The 18494-nt window shown below is 36.7% G+C and overlaps 1 long non-coding RNA gene across 1 annotated transcript; it reads left to right on the forward strand.

The window, feature by feature from the left end:
• Positions 1-1090: 1090 nt before the first annotated feature.
• Positions 1091-12938, forward strand: LOC116017134. Its single transcript, XR_004097844.1, has 6 exons — positions 1091-1478; positions 2812-2877; positions 4137-7544; positions 11205-11285; positions 12244-12426; positions 12645-12938. It is a non-coding gene; the product is annotated as an uncharacterized LOC116017134 (long non-coding RNA).
• Positions 12939-18494: the final 5556 nt, after the last annotated feature.

Below are 18494 nucleotides of genomic sequence, written 5' to 3' on the forward strand. Positions count from 1 at the left end.
ATTAGCTGTTAGCCCAATAGCCCGACCTGTGGTTCAAAGGAAAAGGTTCCTAGCTACAGAAAGACGTGAATTTGTGAAGAAAGAAGTAGCAACCCTACTCAAGATCTGCAATATCCGGGAGGTTAAATACCCAACATGGTTAGCCAATGTGGTGTTGGTTCCAAAGCCTCCAACATGGAGAATGTGCGTGGATTACACCGACCTAAACAAGGCGTATCCCAAGGACCCCTTTCCCCTTTCGAGGATAGATTTGTTGGTTGACCAGACCGCCGGGTGTGCCCTACTCAGTTTTATGGACGCTTTTCGTGGCTATCACCAAATTTTCATGGAGAAGGAGGACGAGGAAAAAACCGCCTTCATTACCCCAAATGCAGTTTACTATTTTAAGGTGATGTCGTTCGGCCTCAAGAACTCTGGTGCGACCTTCACTCGAATGATAGCTCAAATATTTGGGGAGCAACTCGGCAAGGGAATGGAAGCTTACATCGATGATGTAATACCCCGATATTCTAAACCACCTTATTCTAATAAAATATTTTGAAAATAGAAATTTATTTTTCAATCTTAAATATTTTTAACCCAAATACTTCCAAAAACAAATTATTCTTGCTTCAGAGTTCAAATAAATTATTTTATACCTTATAATTTTATTATCCAAAAATCATATTCTCTAAACTCTTATTTTATTAAGCTTTTAAAATAAAATTATTTATGTAATTTAGTTTCTACAAGAAATTTTCATCGAGCAAGAGTATAATTAAATATTTTAGACTCTTTATTTTAAATGATTTGATACGAAATATTTATATATTTATTTATGATTTTAAAAGCCTTATTTAATAGATAAATTTATCTATCAAAATTTTGATCCAAAAGTTTATCTGAGACGAACCTGTGACCCTTATATCATTGTTTTGAGCCTAAGTTTGAACCCAAAACTATTCATGTCCCAATTTACTAGTCCAAATTATTTAAATTCCTGAGCCCAATTTAATCAAGCCCCATTATTTTGAGTCCAAGACAATTTTAACCCTATATACATAAATATCTATGCATATGTTCATCATCCTTATCATAAGAGTTCATTGCCTAGAATTCTAGAAGACCCCAAAGTCAACAACCCTAAATTTCCTCATCTCTCCCGTCTCTCTCTCGTTCGAACGGGATCAGCGAAACAGCAGATCAGAACAACAGCAGCGCCAACGACCTTGGGTTCTTCTTCGGCGGCTTCTGATTCCTCTCGCGCTCGGTCGTGTCCAGCAGCACCACCGCCATATCCCTCCAATGAACAGAGCAGCAACCCCCTTTCTCCTCCCTTGGTCGATGGCGAGCAGTAGCCGGCGGCGGTGAGCAGCGGACTGGAGTCCGGCGACTATGACGGTCAGCGGCGACGTTTCTTCTCCGGCGAGCTCAAACAGTACGCGGCAGGGACAGTAGCAGGCAACGGCAATTGGCAGCTGAGCTTGGGTTTGAATAAGGTGAGGTGACTTAATGATCTAATTTAAGTTCTTAATGATGAGATTTAGACATGGATTAGCAGTAATGATGGATGTTTAGAGGTAATGATGAAGCAAAGGTAGTTTAATCTTGGATTATGAAGGTAATTGGTATGCTAATGACTTTGGTTAGGGCTCAATTATTGTGAATTAGTGGTGGGTTAGTGAGATAATGCTAGATTAAGGATTAATTGATAATGAAGCAAATATTTGTTAATGAAGAACTAATTATTGGTTATATTATCGTTAATAATGGGGTTAGATGATGAATAGTGTACGAATAATGTGAGATTGAGCTAATGATTATGATTTAATAATTAATGATGGATTAACAGTGGAGTTAGTGAAGTAATCAAGCTCTAGTTAAAGTGATTAAGTGCTAATGATAGTTATTAAGGTTTAATGGTTGGATTAATAGATTAAATGGGGATTATGATTTAATAATGAAAATTAGTGATGCGAATACGATGATTTAATGGTGTTGATGATGGTGGAAGTTGTTGAAGACTATCATGACTAAAGAATAACTATCTATTATTACTTAATGATGGATTAGAAGGTAAGTAGTTACTAATGAGTATAATTAATGTTTAAGAGTGATTAAGGTTAATTGTTGGATTATGGATGACTAAATGTTGATTATGGATTGTGATAGATTATTATGAGGTGGTTGTTAATGATGCTTGAATGTTATACATGGGTCATGAACTGATGATGAATGGATTATGATTTAATGGAACTTGATCATGAATTGAAAGAGATTAAAAGGTGGTTACTAGCTAATGAGGGTGATTAATTGAATAATGGTTACTTGATAATAGTTATGGACTAATGATAGAGCTTAATAGTGATTAAATGTCATTTATGGAATTTATTATTAATGATGATGGTGGTGATGATACAATAAATATATAATGACTAGATGATTGGATTAAAGATTGTCGTGGATGTGTTTACGGTTTAATGAAGAAATGGTTTGATGATGACTAAGGGTTAATTATGGATTAATGATGGTTGTGGGACTAATGATGAAGGTTATGGACTATGGATAGAATTAATGACTTAAGTAAAAGCTATTAAAGTTGGTAATGATTTTTGGATAATTATGGGTTATTATTGGATGTATGAGGATTATTGTTGATGGTGGAGAAAGGTGTTGCAATTATTGTTATTAAAGGGTGAAGGTTAGAAGATTAGGCTAAGGAAGTGTCGGTGGGTTAAGATAATGGTTATGAGAGTACTATGATGGAATGGGTTAGCATGACTATCAATATTAATATTAATAGTTAATGAATAAAGATTGGTCGGTTTGCAGGTTTCCTATTGAAGTGGTTAGCTTGAGAGTTGAGCCTAAGATCGGTTGTTAGAGCTTGAGCTCGAGGTAAGTTTCTATGTCCGTCAAAACTACTTTGCCCTATCAAATGTGCTATTTATCCTATTTGTGTCCTTAAACTATTTTAAAAATGCATTTTGGTTCAAAGTGTGATAAATAGCAAATTATAGTACTTTTGTTAACTTGTGATTTTTTTTATAACTTACAAGTGTGTCTGAGTATGAGTATATGTATGAAATGATTATGAAAAGCTATATTTATTTTTGGAGGAAAGGAAACTTATTTTGAAAGATTTTTTTTTCTATCTTGGAGGAATTACATATAAAAATGTACTTATTTTGGAGGTTTATCTCTTTTTGTGTGGATTATGATGTGAATTGCGATGTGGGCTGAGGCCCTATGGGTTAGTATTGAGGAGTAACCTGGTAGAAAAATCCTGGGTTGCTAGGACTAGTAACTACCCGTTGGGCTTGGAATCCCAATTAGGGGGTGTGCACACTTAAGGTTCTAGTTCTGTTTCCATTGATATTGAGAGTGATTGATATTGTGAGAAGTGAGGTTCCGCTGGTAGGCGGTGGCGGCGGTTGTATGGGAAGCACCGTTCACTAGGGCTTCGCTGCGGTGGAGTTCCTGCCTTGCTAGGCCCATTGTTACTTCCACACTAGTGATATATGACTCTTCGATTATGATTTGGGATGATTGGGATACCTCCATTTATGTATTGTTTGACTATATTGATATTTGAGAATGACTTGAGAAAATTTATACCTTGAAATGATTGTTGGTTGAGTAAACTATATGATTTGAATTCCTCCATATACATATACTATGTTTTCGAAATATTTATAAGTAATGAGCTATATACATTCTTCCATACTTGAATTATACTATTTATCTATAATGAGTATTTGGAAAGTTATGCTTTGAAATGATATATAGAGATGTTGAGAAAGGCTATTTTATGAATTCTTCTTACTTATGATACCTTGTGAGTGACTAGCGATGGCTATAAAATTACTATATTGCTTTAAGTATATTTAATATTATACTTGAGAAAGTTTATATCTTGCTTATGCTTGGTGTGAGTTAAATCTTTTGAGAACTACTACTTATGATGGAAAATCCTTTTGGAAACGCTCTTTTTAAGCCTTTGGCTAAATGGTTTATGGAGTATGGTATACTTAAGTATAAAAATCTATTTTAAAGTATATCTATTTTCCAAACTATTAATGTATTATTTTACAGGGCGGAGTAGAGCTTACTTAGCATTCTGTTTGTTTGTGTTTTTCCAACCTTAATATTTTCAGGATCTGAAGTTTCTGGCTAGTTTGAGAGCGCGACGTAGAACTAGTTACCTCTTGGAGTTGACTCTTGGTTTAACGGTTTAGTATAGAACCCAAAATGTTGTATTATAGTTGATTTGTAAATTGGTTAGTGAATTGTTGTAATATGAATTGTAGTTAGAAAGCTTTGTAGCCTCTGCGTTTGGGCTTAGTGGTGGTCCAAGCGTGGCATAACACTCCATTGGTTTAGAGTTTGAATTTGCTTCTGCATTTATCTTCAGTACGGTTAGTAAGAAAGATTGTTTATTTATGTTTAATCCTATAGTAGAAATTGGGGGTGTTACAGATGACTTGCTGGTCAAAAGTAAGGAAGCAGCCGAGCATTCCTCGGATTTGAAAGCCAATTTTGAGCTCATGAAGAAATATAATATGCGGTTGAATCCGAAGAAGTGTGCCTTCGCTGTGAAAGGAGGATAATTTCTAGGATATATGGTCACACAACGAGGAATTGAACCCAATCCTGAGAAGGTAAAAGCAATATTGGACATGAAGCCACCGACTACCTTGAAAGAAATCCAAAGATTGACTGGATGCTTAGCGGCTCTCAACCGATTCCTCTCAAAATCAGCCGAGAGAGCCTTGCCGTTCTTCGAAGTAATAAGGAAAAGGGATAGCTAGAGTGGACCGCCGAGTGCCAGACGTCCTTCAAAGAATTGAAAAAGTACTTGTTGTCCCCTCCCTTGCTAGCTAAACCTAAGGAAGGAGAGACCTTGTATTTATATCTCGCGGTTTCTGACCAAGCACTCAGTTCAGTCCTTTTGCGTGAAGAGAACAAGGTGCAATACCCTGTATATTATGTGGGAAAACTATTGAAGGATGCGGAAATAAGGTACACTCGATTGGAAAAAATGGTCTATGCTTTAGTGGTTACCATGCGACGATTGATCCCTTATTTTCAAGCGCATCTTGTGGAAGTGCTTACCGACCAGCCATTGGCCAGTGTGTTAAGGAATCCAACATCCTCTGGACGAATGGTAAAATGGGCGATAGAGTTAACACAATATGGCTTGGAATACAAATCGCTTCCCTCGATAAAAGCTCAAGCCTTGGCAGATTTCATAGTTGAATGTTCAGCTAAGGTGTCTGCGGGCGATCGATCCTTAATCAATGACCAGGCTGATTGGTGGGTATTGAACGCAGATGGAGCAGCCAGTACAAAGCACTGTGGAGGAGGAGTTATGTTGACATCCCCAGAAGGCTTCAAGGTATATTACGCCTTAATATACAAGTTCAAGGCTTATAATAATGAGGTCGAATATGAAGTCGTGATCGGGGGTGTGTGACTGGCAATTGCTTTAGGTGCTCGAAAAGTTCGGATCCGCACGGATTCCAGGCTGGTAGTCGGACAAATTAAAGGAGCTTTTGAGGCCAAAGGAGAAAACATGAGGCTGTACAAGGATGTTGTCGAAGGGCTGCTCACCAAATTGGAAACTTATGAAATCCATCATGTGCCGCGGTTGGAGAATTAGGAGGCCGACATCCTATCCAAGTTATCTTTGGGAGGGATACCCGAACACCTGAAGCGAATATGCAAGACAGAGATAGTTGATATGCCAAGTACGGAAACCTTGGTAATCGCCGCAGTGTTCCCCCTAGAGGTGCGGACCTCGGATGATTGGATTGAAGAGTTAGTTAAGTATATTACTCAAGCTGAACTCCCTAATGATCTCGAAAAAGCAGCTAAGATAAAAAGAAGAGCGCCAACATATGTGATACTAGATGGACAGCTATACAAAAAGTCTTTTGGCGGACCGCTGCTTAAGTGTCTACTGCCTCAACAAGCTCAGGAAGTGATGGAAGAAGTTCATCAAGGGGTTTGTGCTGCTCACCAGGGAGCTAACACTCTGACCAGGAAGTTGATCATTCAGGGATACTACTGACTTAGTATGGTTCAAAACTGCATCCAAAAAGTTTTACGCTGTGAGGTATGTCAAAAGTTCGCACAGAAGAAAACTCGACCGGCTACTTTTTACACCCCTATCACCACTGCAATTCCATTTGCTCGATGGGGGGTAGACCTTCTCGGACCATTACTTGTGGCCCCTGGTTGACACAAGTTCTGCATCATGGCTATAGATTATTTCACCCAATGGATCGAAGATGAACCACTGGTCACCATCACTGAGTACCAATGTAGAAGGTTCTTATGGAGAAAAGTCATTTATCGCTTTGGTTTTCCAGAACATCTGGTTACTGATAATGGTCAGCAATTTGACAATCAAGCATTCACCGAGTTCTGCTCAACATATGCCATCCGACACACCAAAGTCTCGGTAGCTTATCCTTAGGGTAATGGACAAGTGGAAAATGGCAACCGAACCATTATGGAAGGCCTCAGAAAGAGAATTGAAGAAGAAGGCGGTGCTTGGGTCAACCAGTTGGATTACACCCTTTGGGCTTACCAGACCACACCACGCCGAGCAACTAGAGAAACACCCTTCAGTTTGACCAGTGGGTTTGAGGTCAAGGTACCTGTGGAAATCCTTAACCCGACTAGAAGGGTCCAGCTATATGACAATCAAACCAATGAGGAGACCATGCAAATAGAGAAAAACTTTCTGGAGGGACGAAGAGATGTAGCGGAAAGAAGAGTGGCTGAGTACCAACGCTCAGTCAAAAGGTACCAAGATGCCCGCACTAAACCTAAGTACTTTGATATCGGTGACTTGGTCCTGCAAGATCGAGAAGCCAGTCAACCAACCAGTGGAGGAAAAATGGCGAAGAAATGGGAAGGACCCTATAGGGTGTCCGCCATTGTCAAACCTGGTACCTACAAGTTAGAAACGATGGAGGGAGAATTGATTGAGCGTACCTGGAACTCTTATCGTCTCAAAAGATTTTACCATTAACATTTCCTTGTCAATGTTATCTCGTATTTTATTTAATAAAGTTATTTCCTTGCATATAAATTTAAAGGAGTCATTGGATGGAATACAGACCAACACGATCAAAACGAAAGGAAGATCAAAAGGCGTCCTGGTACAAATATCAGGCGATCATTCTAAAAAAGAAAGGTGGAAGGTATGAATGTATAAAGAACAAGCTAACCAGATAACTCAACTTGTTGAACAAGTTTTATAATAGATTTTTTACAAAATTCAAGCGGAGTGCTTATATGAATGATAGAAAAGCAAAAAATTAGTTTGTCAATTGGTTTGAGAATAAGGATGGAAAGGAAGGTGGATGGTAACTTGGTAATCGGTTAAGGACCAAGGATGGATAAAAAAGGTTAGAATAAGTATAAACTCAAGTTGATGATTAAGTCAATACTTTAAGTTTTGCAGGATGCCTAACCAGTATGTGGTTAACGTATTAGCCTTTCAGAATATGGCCTGGTGAAAGCATAATACTTCATGTATCCCCCTGAGAAAGGTTAGCTTATATACGTTCATTTCAATTTAGTTCGCATTTCACGAAATTCCTGGCAATTGAATATTTTTCTCTAGTAAGTTTAGTTTTTTTTTTAGATGCCTGCATATCATTTCTTTGAAAAAATTATTATTATTATTATTATTATATTTACAAAAAAAAAAAAGAGGGGTCACATTATCCATTGGGGGGGGGGGTACACCTTCAATGATCACNGGGGGGGGGGGGGGGGGGGGGGGGGGCTCGCCTTCGACCTTCTCAAAAGTTGTTTCAGGGGGATATCCATATCCTCCTCGTCACCCTCTATACCAATACATGCGGTAGAAACGAGAGTCCAAGGGAAGCTTACAGAAGGAGATGAGGATATCATCGCTCTTCTAAGCTTTCTCTTCAAGTAATTTAACTTGAGGTAGGCATTCCTCAAACACAGGGTCTCGGGATCTAAGTTCGAACCTAGCATGTCAGACAGTAGCTTATGCCTATTTTTCAAAACCCTTATAGTCGCCCTTGTCACAGCATCCTTCGGATTCTCTTCAAAATCCTGTCTGATGAAATCGTTCATATTCGTCACATAATATCAAGATGAGTTGAGAGAATATACCTGCACATTTTTCATTAGGGCTTCCAAGCTCTTTAATTTTCGATGGGGCCACCGAGGGATTCATACTTTCCTACACCTTTCCTTGAGCGTCGTTTCCCCCATCCCTAACTCCTCTGCGGCTTGATAAACTGACATGTGGAAATAGCTGGAAATAACTTCCTTGCTTAACGTTGATGGAGCAAGACACCTTCCTCTGCCTCCCTTCTTGCTTGAATTATCCTCCACAATTGTGACCTCACCTACCTTAAAACTCTCCACACTAGTGTCATCACTGCAACCTATGAGGTGAAGTGTTTGTTATTAACCATTCTTTAAATTCACATAGGTATAATACTATAGGTATTACCTCGGATCCCATTGTGACTCTGTTCAGTGTCTATTGGAGAAATTGGAGAAAGGGAATCGTTAAACCGCTCCGTTATGGGGGTTACCTCGAAACAACTATCTAGCATGAATAAATGAGAGTCCCAAAGGGAGTATCCCGAAACTAGGCAGTCAATAAGATCAGAGAAGGAGGATGAAGTAACTTCATATTCAAGTTTACACAAAGAAAAAGAAGGGGATTCCAAAAATAAAAAAAAAAAAAAGGAGAAGAAAAAAAATGGAGAAAGAAAGAGAGAGGGAAGGTTCTTGATTGAATTGGATTTGGAAGATGCCTTTATATAGTGAGTTCTAGGGGCAACTTCGGTATTCTGATTTTTACAAAAGTCGTAAAGACTACAATAACCTAATTTGTTTTCGATTTTCTAAAAGTGAACAGGACACGTTCGAGAGCAGACGGAAAGTTACTCTCTTTTAGTCGTAAAGACTATAGTAACCTAATTTGTTTTCTTCAGATTTTTCTAAAAGTAAATAGGATCTTGTCGACAACTGACGTTACGTTTCCCAATGTCAAATAATCACTCTCTTGCAAGAAAATTGACCATGGGAGTGATTATTTGAGAACCCCATCGAGAAAATTGACCAAAGCTTAACAGATACTCGACCTAATCCCAGAGGGTGCAAAAGCTCAAATATATATATGGCTTCTTTGACATTGTGGAGTAAGAATCATCATACCCTTCAAAAAAAAAATACTCTAGTCGTTCGGAACCTGGCGAGACCAATTCCTATCAGAGGTCAAGCACATGGATACTTAGCCATGGAACTTTGCAAGAAATTGAGATTTCAGCTATTTCAAATTCATGTGATGATTTGGCCTTGATGTTACTTTCATCTGGCCTTAGCAGCAGGGCTATTCCACCTGCATATCGATAAGTTCTTGCATTCTTTGCACTCTTTGTGCTGTGGTGTGTTGACACCAGTATGGGCTGGCTGCCCAGTATTGTTACTGTCTCCGGTTTCCATGTCTACTTCGAAGTCTTGGAACTCTCGAAGCCAATCACATAACGCCTTTTTCTCCCTCCTTAAGTTCCTCTCAAGATTTGGATCGTAGGGACGAAGATTCGTGTTCCCTTTCGATCTAGTGTGCATAAGAGGAGGTAAACCTAATGTCAAACACAACCACAAACACTCTTGGAAGAAATTGGTTACGGGTTAGTGCAAATAAAGAATACTTTTTTTTTTGTTTTTGAATAATGAATAAAAAAAAACTTGATCTCCTAAAATTCACTAACTCTAATGCTAGTAAGAAAATAATCACACAATTAAACGAAATTAACCAATCCCCGGCAACGGCGCCAAAATGTGATGTGTATAAATGATGAGTGAAAATATGGGTGTGAATTGTCGTTCCGCTGAGGATTGGGGCTATGGCACGTAATTGTATGAATTAAGAATACTAGGCACTAGAGTATGTCAATTAACTAGAATTCAAGCAACTAATAACTGAATGATGGAAATTAAAAGAAATAAACTAAGGAATTAACTGTATGATAAGGGAATGGTTCAGATTAGGGGAAATGTAATCTTGATGTTCTAACAATCTCAGAATTAAGGAAAGAATAGTTAACCTAGGGATTTATGGGCAATGCGCATAAGAATTCAATTCAGCTACTTTCGTAATCAATAAACAGAATTAGGCTACAATTGCCCCACTGTCGTGATGCCATCAATCATAACCTTAAGCACCTAAGCATTGTAAGCCCCCAAAATTACCCCTATTCTCATAGTAGGAAAATTAGGTTGAAATTGGTAAGGCTCGAGGTCTCCATCCAACTTTCAATGTAATGAATCCATCACCTAGACTGGCAATTAATTGTGGCCATCAATCAATAACAAGTAGAAAGCAAACCCCAAATCAACATAAACCCTAGGTAAAAGATTCAATCCATTTATGCAATAATCATAAATTGAATATCAAGATTATCAATAACACCCTAATCCAAACCCATAAGCGAATTACTCACGCATGATTGAAGTAAACCAAGCAAAGCAAGAGTTAACTATTGAAATCATAGCTGCAAAATTAAAGAATAAAAGGGAAAACTTTACTAACAATTCTTGAGAGCAATCCCAATCCAAACAATGATTCCAAGCTTGTAACCGAATTCAATGATGTAAATCTGCTCTATTCGATGCTATGGAAAACTCTAAAGAAGGGAAAAACTGCACTAAACTAAACTAGGGCTTGGAATGTCCCAAATATCAGAAAAACGCGAAATAAATACGGGATCGGGGCCGTGATGTGGAGTAGCCAGCTGCTGTCCGCGGTGGGGATCACGGCCGTGATGCGGCCTCCTGGTCCTCTTCTGACTCCTTTCGTGCTCCGTTGCTCCTTTCCGTCCCGGGGTAGATTCCTCATGTCTCGAAAACTAGTCCGAGATGACCAAAAATCTTTCCTTTGCTCCTCATTTGTGAATAAACTAAGATTAATCAATTGTAACACACAAACGAGCCTTAAATGTATCAAGGTAAAGGAAATAAGCAACAAAATTCCTGAATCGTGGGGCAAATTAAGGTATAAAATCATGTGTATCAGTGTTCTTGTTATTCTTGATGCTAGGTTTATGATTATTGCATAAAGGGGTTAATTTATTAACCTAGGGGTTTTATGTTTGAATTGGATTATAAATTTATCTTATTGATAATTAATGCGCAGCTTTTATTGATTTGCTTTGTAGAGGATTTCATCAAAATGATCGTTGGGTGAAAGATTCAGCCTAACCAATTTCAACCCAATTTTTCCTACTATGAGAATAGGGGTAATTTGGAGGCTTATAATGCTTTTGTGTTTTTAAGGTTAAGATTGATGCATCACGAAAGTGGGGCAATCCTAGCCTAATTCTAGTTTATTGATTACGAAAGTAGCTGAACTAAATTCTTGAGTGCATTGCCAATAAATCCCTTGGTTAATTGTTACTCCCTCTGTTCCATTTTAATTATTTTTAAATTTAATTTTTTGTTTTTAATAGTCTTTTTAATGTAGTTTCCAAATATATAAATTTTATATACTAATACTAAACTTAATATTATGAAAAATTGAATTAAAAATAACTTCAGTCAAGCCTCGTTAACCAAATCAAACAAATAAAATGGAATGAAGGTAGTATTTCCCTAATTTTGAGATTGTTAGAGCATCAAGATTGCAATACCCCTAATCTGACCCATTCTTTTATCATATAGTTTATTCCTCATTTAATTTGCATCTTTTATTTTATTTCAATTCCTTAATCTTAGTTTGCCTGGATTCTAGTGAATTCCAATACTTTATTGCCTAGAATTCTATATATCATACAAGTACGTGCCAGTCTCAATCCTCAGCGGAACGACATTTACACCCTCCACTACAAGAAAAACAATCTTTAGTGACAAAAAAATAGTGACGGGAAGGAAATCTCCTCACTAAATGTATTATTTACATAGTTTTAGTGACGGTTAAAAAGTACTCTAGCTAAAAGTTTTTGATTTAGTGACGAAATTTTAATTTGAAAAATATACCCTCGCTATTGATACGAAAGATGTTATTACCGTCGCTAGAGATCTATACAAATTATTTCACTAAAATATAATTCCACCAAAACTTTGTTTTTGGGCGCCATCTTATACATAAAATAAAATTAAACACAAAGACAATGTCATGTGTTTTCTCCGCTCAGATCTGATCTGTCCATCTCACTCTCCGCTCTCACTCACCCTCTCCCTTTCTCTCTCTCTCACCAGACGCAACCACCGCCTGCACCGACGACTCTCACTCTCTCAGATCTGTTTTCTCCGCGGGCCGTCGGCGTGAGCAGCGGTTGTGACGAGCAACTGCGTTTTCCTTCGCCCGCCGGATCTCCCTCCCTTCATCTGAGCAATGGTTGCAAGCTGCGGCTACGAGCAACGTCAGCGACAAGTTTCCAGGTACTATTTCGCTAGATTATGCAACTTTTTAAAGATTTTTCATTCTTTTTTACATATTTTGAGTTTGAGTGTTCAAGCAGATGGTACAGTCTAATTAATACGGATTATTATTTTTCAAATTTTAAATTGTAAATGTTAAATTTCATATTTCTACCATTTGATTATTCTTCAATTGCATTACACATTTGATTATTAATTATTTGTGGCTTCTTTTTAAGGTATTGCAAGTATGAGCTGCCTTATAATTCAGATGACCTGATGGTACCATGCGAGGAGTGTAAAGCTTGGTATAGAAATATTTTGAATACATTATGCTAATCGATTATCTTTGTAAACTTCTGATATGTGTGCTAGTTTCATCCTCTGAAAATTGAATAAAAAGGAAATAAGAGCTTAGATGCCAATCAAATGTTAGGAAGGAATTAGTAAAATATAGGCTTTCACTTGTTAAGCCTTATAACTGCAGTGCTTTAAGTTTTCAAATATTTCAAGAATTTTTTTATTTCCTCTCACTTCATCACTAGAAGGCTCTAATAAATATTAGAGTACAATTGTTTATTCTTATCAGACTATAGGTTACTGCCTGCCTAGTGTAGAATTATTTTGTAGACTATTTGTAACACCCCAATTTTCAAACCTTAACTTTATTACAAAATCACTAATAATATATTGCGGAAGCTTATACATCTAACCAAAAGAAAATGGGTGTTACCGCCACGCTTAGGTATCTCTCCTATACCCAAACGCTAAGGCTAAACTTTCAACATCAAATATTCTCACAAGTCCAACTTAATACAATTGGAAATAAATAATACAACCGAGTATTTCTTACAATGCTAAAACTTCCAGGGTGTTTATTCTAAGATAGAGTAGATCTCAACCTCAACTTCCATCCTATTCATGTTCACCTGCAAAAATCATTTTAACACAAAAACAAAGGGGTGTATATCCCAAAATTAGCATAAGCTAAGTAAGTTCCATTTCACCCCGTAAAATATAGGCTTGGGTTTTTATCGTTTATCTCATAATATACTTTTCCAAAATAATGTGGAGATATACTTTTCCCAAAATAACATATTTGTCAAGGAGGATTAAATACCAAGATGGGGAAACAACCCACACCAATACTCAATCAATAGGACCGCAGCCCTAGGTTCTCATATCAATAGCAAATAGAACCGCAGCCCTAAGTGCTCATAATAATCTGGACCGCAGCCCATTTCCGGCTCAGACCCACAGCAAGTATTCTTATCTTCCAAGACTAAATATGTACATATAATTTCCAAAATATATCATTTCTTCATAATAAATATTTTCTTCAAAAATATATAATTTCTCAAGACATATTTTTCTCCACAATAATTCATTCCATAAGAATATATCATTCTTAGTACATATATGTACATAACACCAAAATTCCAAGCCAAGCATTTACTCAATACACGGGTTTGACCCGTAAAAATCAATTCTCGATAATTCGAGAATCATACACATATTATTGCAATGCACTTGTGATCACATGGACATCATAATGCACATAATTTTGCAAAACACATAATTTTGATATCATATTATATCATATATCAATATATATATATATGAGGTAAATAATAATTTTAGTGAAAATGAAATCTTACCCTTGAAGACCAAAACTCTCATCAACACTTAATGGGATTCTAGCCATTTGATAAGAAACTTGAGATGCTAGATTTTCCTTCAAACCCTTTAAACATCAATAGCTAAATCCTCTCCTTTACTCAATTCTTTCACCAAAATCCCTAGGCAAAACATACCACCATAACAAAAATTTTAAGAAATCTTAACCTATAGCTAGGTTCTAGGGAAGAAAACAAAGCTTTTAACTGAATAAAAATGGAATTTTACCGAATAGATGATGATCTTGTGAAGAAATTGGCTATGAAGCTTCTTGAACTCAAGGAAGAAGATGAAGAATTTTCCTCTCCTTTTTCCTCTCTAAATTTCGGCCAATTGGTATGGAATGAAGAAAATGGGAGATCAAGTCTCCTTTTATAGCAACACTTTAGGGATGAAGAAACTTGGAGATCAAACTACATTGTCTCTTATAAGGTAAGAAATAAGAAACTTGGAGATCAAGTTTCCATTTTGATCATCTTCAAAAATATTTAAATAATAACATGTGGTGTAGGGAGTTGCCAAGTGTCACATTTTTGTGGTGGGTAAGGGAAAATATCTTCGGTTAGACTGTTCGAGATTAAAACAGATATAGTTTCAGTGGAAAATAATTTAAATAGGAAGAATTTTGAAACCAAAATTATTTTGAAAATAATCCCGTCACTAATTTGAAAAATCGGATAATTTTTGGTATATCGCGAAATACTGCGATACAAGGGTCGAAATAAATTTTCTCTCTTACGGGCTAATTTAATTAAATAGGAAATTCAAGGTTAATGGTATGGTGCCTAATAACCCACTTCCTAGGACAATCGGGACAGAACACATAATTTAAAAATCCTTACGGTTCGTGACCGGTACGTAGGTTCGCAGCTTATTGGAATGAGTGAGGGGTTACACTATTAGGTTATGCTGACTAGCTCATTGTTTCATTTCTTCCAGATTTTCAATTTTACATTGGATACTTATTTATTTCTCTTTTCATTTTCCACTTTGTTTTTGTGTATCTCTCAGTAATATAAGGTGGAATAAGTTGCAAGATGTCATTCCTCCTAAAATAGGGGAACTAAAGCAATCTCTGTATGTAGAGGTAGGGGGGATGGGTGCATGACTATGTGCTTGAATATTCTGTTTGGTGCTATGAGATGGTGATGCTCACCACTGAAAACTTTGTATCTATTTGGTGAAGGTGAGGCTGTTTTGTGAATAGGTGTTGAGGGATGATCCATTGCTTAGTTCTTGGAGGTAAAGGGTCCTTCCCGTGACACTATAGAGATCTGTAGGGGGAGGGCTTTCCAAGTTCTAAGGGTGGAAGGAGAATATGCATGAGGTTTGAAAATGATTTGCAAATCAAAAGTGAGGGAGTGAGTGGGAGTGAGGGAGTTGTGCCATTGCTTGGATCCGGGCACAAAAGGCTGCCCTTCATATGAATGCAGAGATCTGCAGGAGGCCGGGTGGGCTGCTTGTGGTCCAAGGGTGGTGGTGGAGTGAGATACCATTGCTCTAAGCCATACTTTCAAAGCTCTTCTTGGATAAGCTACATAGTTCTGTACCTTGGAGAGTTGTGTGTGCTTAGAGGGTGGTTGAGGGAGCCATTGCTCTGCTTGCAGGCTGTGAAGACTCTGCTGACTAAAATACAGAGATCTGTACAGTTAAAGTTGGTCTGCAGGTAGAGGGTGGGAGGTGGAGAAAAGGAAAAATATGAGATGAAGAAAGATGGAAAAGATGATGAAAAGGAAAAATGTATGAGAAAAGGTTTTGGGTTGGATACTTGTATAGGTCGTGAGTGTTGCGCATCTCATTGCATGTTGTGTGCTTGAGGGTGCTTGAAACTGTATGCATAGGGAGACATGGTTTGACAGTGAAGAGAAGGTGGCCTACACTTAGGCACTTATTTTGATGAATGCCACGTAATAGTGAGTGCATTGCACCATGATTGAGTACTTGTATAGCTCTTTTATTATGGCCACTTTTGGGCCATTGTACAGACTTGGTTTTTGATATATATACTCACAGTTTTCAAAAAAAAAATAAAAAATAAAGCAATCTCTGTAAGTTATTTCCTCTATTTTTTCTGAAGCTATCATATTTCTTTCTAGTTTTGTTTTATCAATAAATAACTGGATGTTTGGTATATCTTCTTTAGTTACCTAAGTTTAAATATGGAGTAATATTTAGGGAGCTCATACGTATAGAGGGATGCTTTCTTGCTCTTTATAGTTCACACTAAATTCTCGTGATTTCTCTCTCAATAATTCACACTAAATTCTGTTGGGGTTTAATGTTTTACATTCAAATAAAAAATTAGTTTGGTGTGTGTATATACTTTTTGGGTTTCAAGTTTTTGGTGGTAGCCAATCGATTAGCTACTGCCTACTCACTGGTTTAGTTTGTGAGGTGCAAGTCAGTATGATTAGAGGATACAGGCAGTGAGGACTTGGCTAGTAGAATGGAAAAAAGTAGATATTTAGGAGGACACAATTTCTCTTCCCTTAGAAAGGCTCACTAGAGGCAATTTACAACAATTTATAGATCGATTACCTCAGGCTCAGGTGGAAATCAAGTGGCTGCCAAGTTCCAAGGTTGAAACTTTTTCTTGAATCTTGTTAGACTTTGAAGTTCAATCAATGCATTTGGTAATTTTACTGCTTTTTGTTTCATAGTTTTTTCTACTGAAATGAGAAGGTTTGATGGCCTAAAAATGTTGAAGATGTTGAGGATGAAAAGATTAGTCTTTGTGGGAGATTCTTTGAACATGAATATCTGGGAATTGTTGATCTGTTCCCTGAGAATATCGCTGGTGAACAAGAGCAAATTGTTTGAAGTTTCAAGCCACTATTAGTTCAAGACTCAAGGGTATATATCAATATTTCAAGTTCAAGGTCAATGCAAATATGCAATCATGATTTCTTTAAGAGAAAACCAGTAAGAAATGTTAGTTGCTCCTGTCTCTGGTTATGCTAATTCTGTTCGCTGCTTCAATTGCTGCAAATTTTGCAAGATTTTCAGTGGTTTGTAGATGTGCAGTCTCCTGGTTAGCTAAATATTTCTTCTATTAGGTATCATTGCTCTTGAAGGACAGTTGCATCGAATCTTTCGCCTATCGATATCAACCTTGTATGAAGGTATGTTTCTAATGCTCAGTATTATATATTAACGGTTCTTTTTGTGAATGCTTTCAGTTTGTATTTGTATTTGTCTTTGTATGGTGTGAAACAACTCTTCCTGGACACACAACTCTTCACTGTACATACAAATTTTTTACTTCCTTTCTTCGAAAAAGAATAGGGCGATGCACACAGAATAGTTCTATTGCAATCTGTAGTATCATTATATGATTATTATTCTTCTTAACATAAAATTTTTGTTTAATCATATGCCATAGTAGATGTCACCCTTCTCCTTGCTCTATTACATATATTGATAGATCATTTGATGAATTCTAAGCTTGGAAATTGTATGTCTTAAGATTATACTAAAACATTTTGGGGTTTTATTGGCAGTCAACAGACAGTGACTTGTGATTCCGAAGCTGAAAGTGAGATGATAAGCAGGGGTTTGAGCGCACCACTATTCTTGCAAGGCTTGAGGCAAAATTAGTTCAAATACAAAAGACTTGAGGCAAAATAGCCAATAGATACATTACTATGGATATTTGTTATAATTAGTTTCTTTGTCTTTAGTCTTTACAAAGTTGTGTGAAACACATTTCATTTTTGTAGTGATAAAGCCTTTTAATATATTGATGAGTTTACTTTGATTGCATTATTGTTAAAACTATAAATTGTACTAATACAATATCTATAATTACAGTATAATGTCGATGACAAAAAAATGTATTACAAAAATTAATATTTAATGAGCAACAACAATATATACAAATTAAAATTAAAAAAAAATATTTGACAATAAAATATAATAATATTAATGACGGGATTTTCCATCACTAAAAGAATATATGAGAGAAAATTATGTTAGTGAATAGTTGTATTAACGACGGGATTCTTTGTCACAAAAAGAACACTTTAGCGACGGTAAATATACTATTACTATATGCTCACTAATGACGGTATCATATCCCTTCATTAATTGTTTTTATCTACGGAAGATATAACGACGGGTCGCGATGGTAAATTTCCCTTCAGTAAAAGTTTTTTATGATGGTTTTTGAACTTTTAGTGACGGTTTTACTTCTCACGAATGGACAGTTTTCTTGTAGTGCTCTTTTTACTATCGCTATATTTTACTCATCAGTATTTAGCATATGTGTGTATATGTATATTGCCTACCGTATGTGTGTGTGTGTGTGTGTGTATATATATATATATATATATTCCGTGTATATATGTATATAAGTTATGTACCGTATGTATGTATTTGTAACTATAAACTGGTTATGTATATATACATATTAT

This window comes from Ipomoea triloba, chromosome 4 (assembly GCF_003576645.1).
Source record: "Ipomoea triloba cultivar NCNSP0323 chromosome 4, ASM357664v1".
NCBI lineage: Eukaryota > Viridiplantae > Streptophyta > Magnoliopsida > Solanales > Convolvulaceae > Ipomoea > Ipomoea triloba.